At 41.8% G+C, this 15,030-nt stretch overlaps 1 long non-coding RNA gene across 1 annotated transcript in view; it reads right to left on the reverse strand.

The window, feature by feature from the left end:
* Positions 1-554: 554 nt before the first annotated feature.
* Positions 555-15,030, reverse strand: part of LOC123970077 — a 22,618-nt gene continuing 8,142 nt past the window's right edge. Inside the window, exon 4 of the long non-coding RNA XR_006824865.1 lies at positions 555-1,108. This is a non-coding gene — a long non-coding RNA (uncharacterized LOC123970077). The remainder of the gene's footprint in view (positions 1,109-15,030) is intronic.

Raw genomic sequence — 15,030 nt, forward strand, 5'->3', positions numbered from 1 at the left:
GGGAGGCGGGCAGGGAACAGAAAACCAAGGAAAAAACAGAAAAACTGAAAAAAGGAGAAAAAAAACCAGGACACTCACCGTCAGTCGGGCTGCCACCACAACACAGATTGTCCTTGTTTTAACAAATGGTTAGATCGGATTCTTTGTGCCATTCAAATGGAACACAAAAAAAAAATGCTTTGGATGTCTGGGGGCCTTGACTTTTTAGAGGAAATTGCGACCCATTATGAAATATTTGTACAAATTCAGTCATCTTTTATTTATGAATCTGCATGATAATGTATACTTATTTTTCTTTTTAAACTGAGACAAACCATCCTCCCTCTTTTTGTTCTTTTGCTAAGGTTGTAGGTGTTCATTTATTTTGTTTCTTTTTAAAATCTATTTCTATTTTCTTGAGCTGTGAAAAATGACAATGAGAAAATATGAAAAAAATAGAAACATACAATCCAGACGAACAATGGGCCTCATGCTGAGTGATAAAAATCTCCACAAATCATACCACAAACAGTGTTAACAGCAGTACTCCAACATTTCATGTTTGTGTGTAACAGGACTTGTGATGGAGAAGCATGCGTAATCACAGGAGCTTTAATTAATAAATATTCATATTAAAATTTTTACAATTTTAAATTTTTTAAAGCGCATATGTAGCCTTTTCAAATGCACATGAGCTTTTTCAACATGGGGAAAACAAGCGCCTCATGCAACGGTACACCTGTCTCTGCAGTCATACTTGTGAGGCTGAAATGCCAACCTCATGTCATTGCAGCAGAAATAGGTCAAGCCTAACACACGCTCACATGCACACAGAGAGATGAATTACTCATTCTCTTTCATGGCCTTTGTAGATGGAGGAAGCGGATGCCGATGCAAAAAGATCAAAACCCACTCTGTGCGAGACACAAGTGTCCTCCTCCCAGCAGCCGAGCAGGAGGGAGGAAGAGTCGCTCAACAGGTTTGTGTCACTCCTCTCTAACTCTGCAGCTTTTCACCGCGTGTCCTTGGCTGCTCTGTCCTGCCAGGTATCTGTTTTTGGATCCTTTCTTTGTGGAAATGTCTGTGCTATCTGTGCATCAGTTTGAAGCTGCTTTTCCCCTTCCTGTGTCTGTGGAAAACACAATCAAAGAAAAAAATCAATGTATCCTCAAGCAATAAAAAAGTCAATACCTTTCATAGAGCCTATATTTAGTGTGGAGTGATGTGGAGATTCTCACTTCTGCCCGGCTGCAATTTACGAGACTCAATTTTTCCGCATTCATTTATTCATCATTCATTATTTCCTGAACTCTTGCTTTATGAATCATAACTCTGCAAATGTATTTTCCGTCTAATTCAGGCATGTATGTACATAGATCAGGGTGCGTTAATATGTAGGAGGTAGTGGTAGAGGTGCTGCTGATGCTAATGTGATGGTATCAATTTTCTGAGCAGATTGAGTGCTTGTACCAATAATTATCTTATGAATTTGCCCAGGTTCATTCCAACTTTCATTATGAGCTATATTACATCCTGGACTTATCTAATATTAGTATCACCTAATCTTGATTAATTATCTTACCTCATTTCGCTCTGAGATTGAAATAAATCATACAGATGACTGTGTAATATATGCAGAAAGCAGTTCTATTGTTTGGGGGTAAATGGTCTCTTTGAAGGAAAAACTTCCTATTAAAATCCCATCCGAAGTATTATCAGTGTCTGTGTGGTTAGACATGTATAGCATGCAATACAACAGGCCCGACCTGGATAAAATACATTAACCAATCACCATCAGAGGAGGGAATCCCTAGCAAAAGATACCTGTTGGCCAAATAGTGCTGTGGGCATCTTTTCCAAGATGCATATTCCTTCCCAACTATCAAAAACAGCACATCTGACAGAATATCACTTATCCTTCATTGCACAATGGGCCGGCTACAACTGCACAGGCGGAGAAAAAGAGTTGGCGGAGAAAAAAAGAGTAAAATCATTTAGAAACTTTTAAATGAAGAAGTCCCTTTGATGGGAAGAGGTCCAGGGAGGGTAGTCTCCTTCCAAATTATACGTCAGATCTGAAGCCAGTTTATAATTTCTTAATAATAAGTGTGTCAAATTCTTGATTGAATTTCAGCCAAGTCAAGTTCAGGGCCATGTAAATCTGTGCAGCTTTTTGGGCTATGTGTTCACACACACAGACACACACATACGTACACTTTAGAATCATTTTTGTAATTTCAAACAGACTTTTAACAAAAGGAATCATGTCATAATACTGACATAAAAATAGAAAGTGTGTTATTCTTGTTTTATTGTTCAGTGTGTAACTTCGCGCACTTTCCTTATCTCAACTTATTTTGTGCTTCACATGTGGAAAATCAGCCCTGTTGCCAGAACATAACATCATTACAGTATTGGATGATTCTACAAAACCCTGGTTTATGTTCAATGACAGTGTTGTTTTTGACCAACGTCTGTGAATGGAGTCTGCAGTATGATTTACGTTAATCATGGTTATGGCAAATAAACTATGATTATGGCTTGGCAATTAAAACACGTAAGGTTAGGGAAAGGTTATGGTTAAAGTAACTTAAAAAAACAAATATTAATTCTAACTTTTGTGACGTGACATAAAACCTGATCTCTTCCATTCCATCAAAGTCTGTTTACACATCTGAAAACAATCGTATAAAGCCTTTTGTGATTCCAGAGGGAGCTGCATGAAATCTGATAAAATTATGTCACTTGTGGCAGTTGGGGCTGAAGACTGCAAATTTGAAAATGAAATAAATCTGGGGATGTGGAGTTAGAAAGAAGTGAGCTCACCACTGTAGCTTGCTCCTAGTATCTGCTTAAGGCAGGCTGACGGTTTCAGGCTCTATTAGCTGCCACTAGCATAACCCCACCAAAATCTCGGAACGAGCTCCAGATTTTGACAATGAAGTAGAATTCGTGGTCTGTCATTGTTATAACAGTGAAATGCTAAATTGGTGAAGTACTCTTTTAATTTGTTCAGATAAGATTTAATTCTTGTGTGCACAAGATAAAAGTATAATAATTATAATTTGAGTATAATTTTTCTGTACATTGGGGGTTTCATGTGGAGAGGAATTTAACTTAATTTGTGCTTCTCAGAACAAAATAACGCAATTTCCCAATTACTGTGGATAATCTACAAACATAGCTGTCAACAGATTTTACAGGAGCTAGTTCCTGTTAAGCAGCAAAATGGAATTCCATTCACCTCCATTATATTTGTGCAGTGAGAACTTTTACAAGCAGATATCTCAAAACCTGGGCCCATAAAACCACAACTACCATTTGAGGTAAGTGAAAAAATGTGTTTTTCTTATGAATTGACCCTTTAACCTATGTTTAAGTACAAACACTACTCTTCTAAACCTTGCATGTATTGTGGTCAAAACATCAAGACTAAATTTAACAGCTGAATGTGCAGGCTATCCCACCCTTCACTGCTTCATCTTAATATAGTTCCAAGCTGCAGTCATTTGTGGTCCTTTACTGCTAATAGCGTCCTCTTAAATGAGCTCCCATTTCCTCATCTCATCTGAGCCCAGCATGAACCACAGATAGGCCCTTGTAAATTCTCCCCCCATCTGGCTCCTTTTAAGTCTATGTCAGACTGTCCATAATCGCTCTGTCAAAATGGCATCCCATCACCACCGCTTGTTATGAGGTAGCGCAGAGTAGGAGGCTGAGACATACCAGAGTCAGAGCAGTCTAGCGAGCCTGCCAGCCCCCTTCATGTAACATGAGCAAATGAGTTTGTGTCAGGACTATTTTGGAGTTGCTTTGAAGTCTTATTTTGCCCCTACTGCCTCCAGGGGGACAGCACTGGAAGCAAGGGAGGGGGGCTGAGTGGTACAATGTGGGGAAATCTACCGAAATGCCCTGATAACCCAAACGCCAGTGCTCTCCTGATCTCGTGCCTGGGTGGTCAAAGCACGTAGAAATGCATCACTCATCAGGTCTGACATGTATGTCACTGTGTCACATACTGCCCAGCCTGTTTTTTTTTATGCCAGCTGTGCATAAATGTCCTTAGGAGAGAGTTTCATTATCCTGGGGCCTTTATTATTCTCTCTTTTATTTATGCATTGTACTCATAATACTCTCATACTTTCTAAGTCAAATGTAATTCTTTTGTAGCCTATAGTGGTGTTTCCATATATGTTACAGTACAAGAAAAAACTGCGGCGTATAGAAAAGACTCAAGTTTTCAGTACAAAATCACTGTTTAGATGCATTCTTTGTTATATTTGACTGCTGCTGCACAAGCGTCTAAAACACACACAAGAGATGAAAAAAATTAAACAGACACATCACAATTCCCCTGCTGAAAAAGAAATGTTGTTATTATCATATTGTACAAATTCATAGATCAATAGTCAGCAGCGGGTCTGTCGATATAAGCCGGGAGCGGCGGACTCCTCAGTGGAGAGAAGGGGGAGGGGAATATTCCTTAGGCAGACCAAACAATGATTTTTATTCACTTACAGGCAAACACAAATATGTACACACTCTAGGGACCACCTTAAAATTGCTTCACACTGAGGCATAATGCATTAAAAAGTAATAAGCCCATAAGTGGCCAGTCAGCAGCACCTTGACCTTAAACACAAGTTTCTGGGACAATAAAGGGGCCCATCTTGTCTCACCAACCCCATTTGCTCCATAGCATCGTCAGTAACAACACTGAGAAACTACAGAAAAATAATGTCGACACAACGTGAATTCACACATGCGCACATGCACACACGCAGCCACATGTACACACAGACTCTTTAGCAAAGATGGTGGATGCTTCCCACCCCCTGTTGTGTCCGGAGCGATGTTCCTGGAGTGGGGACAGCGAGAGGGCATCCCGCAGTGCTGTTTGAGCGTCCTTGCCAGCGCCAGACAACTTCACTATCCCTGCCCTGGCAGGGGGCGATAATCACATCAAGCTTCCCTGACAAGAGGCATTGAATTCAGCTCCGGTCCCCTTAAGAGTCTGGCATCCAGCAGTCTCTCCTGAACATGCTGCTGACGTTCAATGAGAAGGTTTGTGTTTGCACTTTTTTCACTCCGTGGCATCGCTCTTTTTTTTATTTGCCGCCGCCTACGAAATGAGCGAACGATTTGGGATTCCATGTCACTGGGGCGAAAATCTGAATTGGCAGAATCGAGTGTTACTGCCATTGCCCTGTGAGAAGTGTTATTGTACTGGCGCCTTCTGTTTGTCATGGTGAATTATATACAATATCTAGCTTTGGTTTGTCTGGCCTGAGGAATATTTTTGAAAAGTTTTCATGGGAAATCGCTTCTTTATCAATGCTATTTGGAATTTCCGTAGATATCCAGCAATTGTCACCATCGAATTGGTCAAAGCACTGTCAGTGACTTTACACACAGAATAAAAGGCTAAGGACTGTAACATTACCACTACGTTGACACGGGTTTACGCTCATGCTCTAACCCATGCTGGGCGCTGGTCAGAAAAAAAGGGATGCTATCGCTTTAAGAGGTCTACTCTCCCAAGCCACGATTGATCAATTTTTGCCGGTTTCTGGTTAGCAGCACTATTGTGATTTTTTTCACTAGTCAGCTTTTGTGTTTCCGTTCTTCCACCTAATAGTTTTTGTACATCTGTTGGCCCTTCCAAGGGTTGTGAGAGACATTGTTTATGTTTTGTGAATACCCAATAAATGTTTAATATGGCTATTTCTGGAAAATGCTGTCTACTATTCAAGACTTAAAATAACACGGACTAAGCGGGGCCATGCTTTTTTTTCTTCTGAAATCCACCAAAACAGATGAGAACCACACTGGACTGTTTTAAGCAGCTTTGTAGGCCTGCAGAGCTCCTCTGCTACCCAGGGAGCCTGGCTTCCAGCAGCTATACCCCATTCATCACCTGCTTTCAATGGCCATCACCAAGCCGCCTCCGGCTAGAAGACCAGGTAGGGTGCCGGGTGGTGCACAATGTTTGGGGGATTAGCAATCAAAGGAGTTCTGAGGCTAGGGCCCTCTGTCCCAGCCCGCCATTCACTCCTAGCAGGGGAGGAGAGCTCCAGCACTGGCCAAGGTCAACGTCTCCAGCTCTGCAGGAGGTAACTGGGAAAGAACCCTGGGAACCAGGCGCCTGCTCTGTGCTAATCGTGGGCTAACAGGCTAGCAGCACAGCAGGTGTCTCACACGCCAAACATTCATCTGTTTGCGCCGCTGATAGCATGGCTGACAACAAGATAATGCCCTGCTTTTACTTTCCTCTCACTTTCTCCATCTTTTCACTTTTCTTTCCGTCCTTTGTTGATCTTTTTTGCTCTGTTCCAGTCTAATTCTGTGGGATTTGGTTTTCTTTCTTTGAACTAAACTGTATGCTGAGTTAGCAGAACGATAAACTGGTACAATAGTCTTTTTAGTGAAGCATAAGTTGTCCTTAGATTTTCAAGCGAGGGATGTGGGTGAGAAGTGTTGGGTACAATGACAAAGGCCATTTGAAGATAGAAATTGAAAGTGTCTTTCTCTAAAGTTTCTCTTGGGTTACCATGGATTCAAACACACCTGACAAAACTGCAGTCCCCTTTGTAAAAATCTTTTTTTTATGGATGGAACGTGATAATATGCAGCACTGGCTAAAGGAATAGTGATTATGGCCATCGTTTTAAGCTGATTTGGCATCCTGTGGTGCGAGACATTGGGCTAAGAAACCCTGATGGGACAGCTGGTTGTAGACTCACAGATTGTTGCAGTGTCCCATACATTCTCTGAGATCGTAAACTGGACAGATTAGCTTAGCCCGCTAGGACTGACAAGGGGGAAGCGGGCAGTGAGGTAACGATGATGTAAAATGAATCATTGTCGTCTTCCAGTCGGAGGCAAGAAAGCAACCATGCCCCGCCACCCCACCCTCCCACAAACACACCCCTGTTGGGATATTGGCAAATTGTCATGACGACAGGGATGTTCTCCTGATGAAGTCTCGCATAGCGCTGTCCAATCAGATCGTGGAGCTACAACCGCAGCGTGAACAGGGGAGGACGCACCTATTTCAGTTGCACAATGCTGAGAAAGGACAGGCGAAATCCTGGACCACCAACGGGAAATTGGCAATTTGGGGGAGGCTGTCAATGGGCTGCCATGGTTCGACAAAACACAAACAGCGGGGGTCGTGGATACAGGGGCTGCCAGGTAGGGGGTCTCCATCATGTCTGATGCTGTTGGAGCCGCAATTCTTTTCTGCTATCAATACAAAGTATTAATGCGTTATTTATTTTCACTGTTGGCATGCATTTATTGAATATCACCATTAATATGGCTTTTATGGTGTTTCGGGATGTTGGTTGTAGCTATCGGACAGCTTCAGGTGCACTTTACCAAATTGAAATCACTCCTGCAGGTGGTTTTTACAAATGTGCAACAGCCACAATAACCACAATAAAAAGCAAGGGAAATTATATGAAAAGAGGGGAAATTTTATGTAGCACTAACTTAATAGGTAAATTTGTATTCATTTCTTGTTGGATGTGAATCAGGAGTAGAAGAGGCTAATATGCAGACACTGCAGGTAGCAAAGTGAACGAAAAACTCTCCTGGTGTTAGTTTCATTTAGGCCTTTTATTTCAAACCCAGGGGAGGATTTTTCTTTTCATTTTGCTGCTGGCTGACCAAAGGAAACGCTGGGGCTGTTTGTAGCTCTATGAAAGATGGAGGGCTTGGTGGGGGTGCTCTGGGTTTTTTCCAAGCACTGCAGGTAGCCATTATGGTCATCGTCCTCTTAAGGATTATTTCAACCTATTGAATTGTATCTGTCTACAATAATTTTTTTTTTTCAAATGCTCGCCTGTTGATAAGATGATTATGATTTGGTTACATTTTTTAGCAGTTAATTTGAGCACCAAACCTCTTACCCTATTCTTACCCCTCCCTCTCTCAGCACCAGTCCCTCTATCATGGGGTCTCTGTGGGACGCCATTCGACAGACTGACCCCCAGTAGTGGTTGTGTTTGACTCTTCAAACTTGAGAATGAAATGTATGTTGTCAGCATGGCAAAGCCACCTTTATTAGCTCCCGGCTGGATATCAGCATGTTTTTCTTTTTAATATGTTCTCTTTAGTTGGACATTTGTGCAAATGAAAACTCCACGGTGAGAAGATCAGCACAACGGGATGGCTTAGGGGTCATTGTGTTTGTCAAAACACTGGTGAACCACTAGTCTGTTATGTTATTTTAAAGACCAATTCCATTTTATAATGTAAAACTCTATTTCATACTGGGATGACATTTTGCAGAGCTGCAAAAAACTGCCAATGTTGTTGTCTCATACCAGTTTATGGGTAATATGGATGACAGATTAGTGGTTTCACACTGCAGAGAAATTGAAATCTGTGAAAACTGACAAAATGTTTAATGCAATGATGGCTATTCTGTTGGGTATGGATATTGTAGCCACTAACTATGAGATACAGCATAAGACTATTTTATGAAATAATAGCATTATTAGCTATATTACATGGTACTAGCAAGTTAATCAGTCCTGTTATCAGCATAAAGTTGCATAAGGCCTCATTTCTGATTTCATATTGAAAACAGTGAATTCAGAGTTGAGTCTGAAAGTTGTCTCTGGTTACAGTGATACAAGACTTAAAGTAAGACACAGACAGGCTGTAACTTTTTCACCTTCTCAGTATTTTTAATCCAACCCAACCAAGTGAACATTCTCTCACCTTACAAACATGGATTTGATATAAGGCCTGGTCAGCCAATTCAGTGTAAGATATTGAAGCTGTTTGGCCTGAGCAGATCCTGTATTTTTCTGCTTAAAAATGGGAAGCTGGATTCAGGCAAAGATGCCAAAAGCAGCTCATCACTGCAGGTTGATTGCTGGACTATTATGTCATTTGCAATGGCAATCAGCACTGCCCAGAGCCCAGGGAAAACATGCTTTACTTGTTTAACTTTCATGCAACCCCAAGTCAGCTACAGTCCAAGGTAATGGCAGCCAAGAAGGAAATAGTTGAATCAGCTGCTGATAGTAACCTTGAGAATTAACTCAGACAGAGACTCAAAATAGTTTTATAATTACATAGACTTTTTGTCAGAAGTTGAAATATAATACATATGAATTATATATGTTTTAAGGCTTTATTTTGTACTACATATATGCATCCATGCCTAACATCTCCCATTGTGAGCCTCACTTCATTCATTAACAATTGATGTGGATAACATTTTGCTCAAGATTTACATGTAAAATCAGCAAACCCAGTGAAAAGCTGCTCATTCACGCTCAATTCTAAGTTGGAAGGAGGGGGTTTTCCCATTGCTTTGAAACTACACACCACAAATGTTCTGCAGAGTTTGCGGATAGTGATGTCACATTGTTACAGAGTGAGAGGGTTTGTTGCAGGAAAACCACTGAAGTGAGATGATTGCTGTTCTTATGATGCTGATTAGTAACATTTTGGTGATTGGGGTCAGATGTGGTGAACTCTGCACCGTCCTGTTTGCTTTCTGACCTTGAGGTTCAGGAACATGTGAAGAGCATTGTGTCCGCTGTGAATAGTGTGGTTTAAACATGATTGTTTACATCCAGGATTATTCCTTTAATTGACTTTAGCGTTAAATAGATTCTTGTTTTAGTCTTCATAAGTCCCTTTTTCCAAAGATCCGAAGTGCAGTAACTGTGCTGGATTGATGAAGATGTCAAAGAAGCCACAAAGGCCCTTGGGAAACTCAATGCAACCTACTTGGAATTTATTTATGGCATCATGCAAGTCACAATTTGAAACACCATTAGAAGAGCGATATAATAATAATAAGCTGATGTTTCATGGACTGAAATCAATCTCCAAAGACACATGTGTCACTAAATGTCATCTTGAGCTTGATTGGACCACCCAGAGGTTGCCCATTAAAAGCCATACGGTTTTCATTGAAGAAGTTCCAGGGTTGCAGCCTAAAGGCCGTTCCCCCTGCCCACCAATCCCACAGATCCAGATCCTGTGATCTATTGCAGGGGTTCCCCTCCGCAAATTACTGCATTTGAAAATGGACGAAAAAGAAACAAGGCCCCCAGACTGCTCCAGAGGAAAATGTCATTCCTGACAGTTAGCCTGCATTCCTCCAAAGAAGGAACCAGAACTAACAAACCATCTGATGACAGTCATACAGCACACACTTCGCCGTTCACTCAGACCCCGGGCTGCAAATGTCTGTTATGACCAAGTGAAGATGGGGGGAGTGGTTGTTGCAAATTAATTGCCCATCGCTTGTCAGTGCAGTGTAGAAAAACTAGCATGGTATAGCTGTCTCTGTGAGAAGCTGTCAGCCAAGGACAATGAATGCATCCCATTTCTTCCCCACCTTGCTACATCTGGTTTAATAAAGAGAGACGTGGACCACAGACAGAGCTGTGAGAGAGTGTACAGCAGCAATGTGGTCAGGTTGTACACACACAGACATGAAGAGGAAGAGCGGGATTACAAACAGGTTTGATCTCCCCGGGGCTGTCCAGACCGGCTGACAAGGGAGGAGGGGAAAGACGAGGAGGCGGGGGAGCTGTGATTTGGGCTCCTTTTATTCACTCCCCTCTCGTCAACTACTTCTCTCTTGCCCGCAGCGTTGTCATTTGGGCTGTCCGGATACAACTGAAGGTCCGGCATTGAAAGAAGCACTACAATAAAGCAAGAGACAGACAAACAGGCAGACAAATGCACCTGGAGGCTGAAGTCTCGGAAAACAGCTGAGACCCACCAATTTGTAAACAGTACAATTTTCAATAGAGTCATCATGTTACTCCCCTCCATATCTCAACCTCTCTCTGTTTCTCAGACTCCATTGTTCATTATTTTGGGGCCACAGAGAAGCTACACTAATTTCTTCACCCAGAGTAGTCAAAGCAGAGCCCAAACTACCTTTAATGCCAAACACATCAAATTGAATTCCTTATTATCGTTTCTTTTTTCAAATGAAAAGCTTGCTTTAATTCCAGTGAAATTGAGTTCCATTTATCTTTATCCAGTTGTAATATTATCCTCTTTGTTCATATCCTATTGGTCTAGGAACGGCTGGGAATAGACAGATGATGAGATAATGATGGTGGGCCTTTCTTCCAGTGATGAGGCCCAACGTGAGGATGACACGGTCTATAGATGAAGAACCGTCCTCCCCAGCCAATTTAGACAGGAGAATTAGCAAGTGAATCACGTCCTTCAAGTTAATGTGTGTCATCTAATATCATTTGTGGCTGAAAGGCAGATGACTTTTTATAAAAAGAGTAATTGTACATCTGCAGGAGAAATGTTCCCCATCCGTCAAATCTCATCTCCTTTAAAGAATTGGTATGTAAAAAAGATGATTTGGTGGTGTTGTGCGATTTAAATCTTCATTATTGTCAGCTGTGTTAAGCTTTGAAACCATTTTACTGATTTACTTTAGTTTTCAGACTTGAACGTCATATTAATTTATTGTGAAATAGTGTAATTGCTAATCTAAGTGTATGATTATTTAATGATTGCAATTCATGTATTCCCAAAACACATGTAAGGTTTTATGCACCAGCAGCCTAAAGAAATTTGTTGGAAGATATTCGGATGATAAAAGACTCAAAATACTGTATATGTATGCATTTAATTAGATCCCTCGATAGTAGATACCCTAACTCTACAGTGGGTATGGTATCGTCAGACCAAGCGTTGTCCTGTAATGTAGTAGAGCATATCTTGCTTGAACATTTCTTTACCATGTGACTGTATGTGTTGCACATGCATCCACTGTGGTAAACGCAAATCTGGTTCTTATAAAAATATGAGCCCATGATGGGTTTGTGTATGTAAGCGGCCATCATCTCCAAAGAAAGAGTAGAAGGAAATGACAAATGATGAAGTCCTGCCAGTCAGTGTGGACACAAAGACTCATAGAAATACACACACACACACACACAAACACACATGGGCATACACATGCACACATCAAATAAGGTTGGAACATCTGTCAGACACCGGACCAGTGGTTTAGTTAAAAGATGAGGAGGGGTCTGGTGAACGTTCTGCTATTCATTTATCTCGCATTGCTGCCCATTGGTTTTAATTATGGTTGGCTCTTTCAAGTTAGAAATAAGCATGCTTCAAAAACAGAGCTGTCCTTTTTGTGTTCTACCATTGTTTCTGTGGGACTTTGCGAATGGGGGCAAGTGTGTATATGTGTGTGTCTCTGTCTGTCTTTCCTTCACTCTGCCTCCTTGTTCATCCATCTGTCTATTTGCATGTGTACACACATTTTATGCAATTGATGAGCATTTCTTTGTGTGTATGTGTGCGCATGTTAGCGCGTGCCTAACCACGTATGTGCAGATTTGGTCTGCCTTATTTTCCCGGCACAGCTGCAATTGGACTGGATTGATGTGTAACCCAAGCCGGCGCTTTAAAGGGCGAGAGGCCTGGACAGACGTGGTCTTGCTAGTATACCAGATGGGGCTTTATGATGAAAAGAGCATAATCCCCATCCAGGCATCACTTCCATCACTTGTGCACTACAAAGCCATTCACAGCTTTCCTTATTGCAAGAAATAATTATTTTTTTTCTACAGTCCCATACAGAACACAGTTTTTTACTGTTTCTCTCCTCCTTCTCTTGCCATCACTCTCTATCTGTCTTTCTCTTCCCTTTCTCACATCCCTCTGTTTCTCCATCCCTCCATATCTCCCCCATCTCTCTCTTTACCCCCACTCACCCACTCTCCCTTTGCTCTTGAAGACTTGCAAATGTGGCATTAGCTAATATTCAGAGATCCAGGCAAGCGATCCCTTTTTATGCACCAGGGCCCTACTGATTGAGCTACAGTGTGTGCATTGGAAATGAGTGCTGCGCTGGGGCTGGCAAGCCCCATGCCTCTGATTGGTATTCAATATACATGTCACTGCAGGACATGTTAGTTTGAAGCTATGGGTTTACTCTCGCTCTCTTTTGCTCTGTGTCTCCATGTGTCCTCTCTCATCCTCCCCTAATTCCAGCCATAAAATGCCTTTCTTTGCCACAGTCACTTACAAAGAAGACAGCAAATTGGACACAGGGGCAATTAATAGGCTGGGCCAGGCTTGCACTGTAAATGTAGTTGACAGATTTTTTCCATTTTTGTTGTATTAAATAGCATGACTTTGAGACACTCCTCTGCATTTGGATGTAGCCCCCTCCCCTTGGTGCTTGGTGCATGTTTCATAGAAAACTCATAAATAGGCCTGTCTCTCTACATGGAAGCTTTATTGGACAGTATAACACAAAATGTAGGTCTCTGTAATTTCCCACCCCCTCCTCCCATATATATTTAGTGCATATCTCTCTCATAATTTCAGTAGTAAATATAATGATCCATCGTCAACCGCTTATCCTGTGTACAGGGTCGCGGGGGGCTGGAGCCAATCCCAGTTTACATCGGCTGAAAGGCCGGCTACACCCTGGACAGGTCGCCAGCTAAATGTAATGATCAAACATAATAATTATTTTTCAGGTGGCACACTTTGCATATTGTCTTTCCATAAATTTGTTTCTATTTACGAGTTTGCCTGCAATGTATATCTGTATCCTATCTCTCAGGCCCCCTGCCCCACTAAGTGATTCAGTTTTTTCTTTAAATCGTAAAGCACATACACGGATCCTCCCTCATTCTTTCAGTTGCCTGTTTTCCTCGTTCTAAGAGCTTCACTGTGAGCACCAGGGGAACGGAGGATTTCTTTCTGTCTTAGACTTACATCACGCTTGCAGAATATGTCAGGGATTGGACTTTTACATTAACATGAGGTGTAGCGTGCATGAAAGCTGACATGGCAGAAGTGGTGTGTGACTTAAGCTCAAGTTGAGATCCGCACTGGGACTCAAGCGGTGACGTACCCCGGAGCGCCTGTGCATCAGTGGCAGATTTGCTACTGTGATTTCAAGGAAACGTTAATCACATTCGGAAAGAGAGGCGAGAGGAAAATATCCATTATATATAAACATGACCCATTCATTTTATATTTTGAAGGATCGAAATAAATATAAAACTGTAAACATGAATGAAACATCTAAGCTGTGTTTAGTCACTGTACATCAGAAAAGAAGATTATGAGAAGGCTTAATGTGAGGAGATGTTTATGTGATGAGAGCACACTGTATCTTAGTTTTGTGGGCCAGCAGACTGTTGAACACATGGATCTGTTTCAAATTTCCTCTTCTACTCTCCCTTTAGGAGAGAGAAAAAGAGTGGGGTGGTGTTTGTGGTGAGTCAATACTCCACACCAGCCCAGGACACAATTGCTCCTCTCCCGCTGAAATCTAAGGGCCTATCTGTTGGTTCCTTCTTGTGGGCCTCGTTCCAGGTTTGCTTTGGCCCTATTCCAGGTGTGGAAAATGAAGTGTAAACAGTTTACAGATCTGCTGTGGCTGGGGAGGGCCGTGGGCTTTAGCTAGGAGGAATGTAACCTGAACACCACTTCACAGGGAGGCAATGTTGCAAGATGGGGCATTCTTGTATCAGGGCCTAACAGGAAACTGACCCAGCAGTTCAAGGGAGAGCCGGCTGGTGCGAACACTTGCTGGCGTCAGTGATCATGTGGGGAGTTTCTGGCAGAGGCAAGGAGGCCGCATGGCTTTTGCCCCATAAGCTATCACCCCTGATACTTTATAGTTGGTTGTAACAGGTCTAACATTGGTTTAACATCAAAAATACATACGCATGTATGAGTTGCTTGATATTGAGTGTAGAATGAAGCACCACATAGAAAGCATGCACGTCCTACCAAGCAGCTATAGATTACATTAGAATGTGAACAATCACAAAGTAATTTTGTTATTCATTATCTCTGTCCTCTCATATATTTTGGCAGTTAAGTAGAGTGTGGTTATATAATTATGCCATCCATTTATCTCTTGAGTGCATTTGGCACATCACAACTTATCACCTTTTATCATGCTGGGATGCCGTTGGATTGCATCATGGATGGCAGCATATTTGGGGTCAGTGTTCAGATTAGTTGAACCTAGGTTAGTGGTATTAGTAAAGCTAAAAATAT

This window comes from Micropterus dolomieu, linkage group LG04, assembly GCF_021292245.1.
Source record: "Micropterus dolomieu isolate WLL.071019.BEF.003 ecotype Adirondacks linkage group LG04, ASM2129224v1, whole genome shotgun sequence".
Lineage (NCBI taxonomy): Eukaryota > Metazoa > Chordata > Actinopteri > Centrarchiformes > Centrarchidae > Micropterus > Micropterus dolomieu.